The 843-nt window shown below is 47.3% G+C and overlaps 1 pseudogene; it reads right to left on the reverse strand.

Moving 5' to 3' along the window:
* Positions 1-5: 5 nt before the first annotated feature.
* On the reverse strand, positions 6-839 carry LOC108254224 (annotated as a pseudogene).
* Between the last annotated feature and the right edge of the window lie 4 nt (positions 840-843).

Genomic DNA, 843 nt, shown 5'->3' on the forward strand with positions numbered 1-843 from the left:
GAGCTTGGTAGAGAGGAAACAACAAACTGTCCAAACTCCAATAGTTGTGATTGTACAGGTTGATTAGCAAGTAATGCTCCTATCAATGCAACCAGTACTTGACGTGTGTGTGCACTCTGCATTACAGTTAACATTTGTAGTAGGCGAGGTACTATATCCATCTCTTGTACAATACGTAGGTTCGTTCTCTTCTCATTACTCTCTGCTACTAACTCGTACAGATGATCAAATAGCGAGCGCTGTAGTTCCCCAGGGGCTGAATGCCACATGTCTACATCACATAGGAGATCTTGGAATGCTGTGGGGTTAGGAATAGAGGAGCTCTCCCTTCTACTATCCACAGTACCTACCAGACTGAATGTCAAGTGAAGGATGTGAGAGTTGAGGAGATGTTTCTTACGACACAGTAGCATGGCGAGTGTTTGGTAGCCACGTCTTCTATCCATCTCCTCCTCTGCTACCTTGTTACTCTTCACGACACACACCAGTGCCTTCACACCCGCGTACAGACTCTCTATATCCTGTGCCATTGCTATCAGGCCGAGGAGTATAGAACAGCCACCTATGCTGTCTATCACTTTCGCCACAGGCCGGGGTATAAACACTCGGACTCCAAGGTAGCCGACTACTACAGCACCCAGGGATCTTGCAGTACCAGAGAGATGTGCTGCAGAGTTGTGTAGGATACGGATAGGTGTAGCGTTCTCATGTGATGACATCCCATGCTGCTTGGCTATGAACTTACTATCTATCTTACTATACACCTTACGTATCTTAGCGAGAGTGAGCTGAGACCTCGCCCGCGCGTTGAGTCCGAAGATAATCTTCTCTTCTGCTACCAGG

This window comes from Diaphorina citri, unplaced genomic scaffold, assembly GCF_000475195.1.
Source record: "Diaphorina citri unplaced genomic scaffold, Diaci psyllid genome assembly version 1.1 scaffold22425, whole genome shotgun sequence".
NCBI classification, from domain to species: domain Eukaryota; kingdom Metazoa; phylum Arthropoda; class Insecta; order Hemiptera; family Psyllidae; genus Diaphorina; species Diaphorina citri.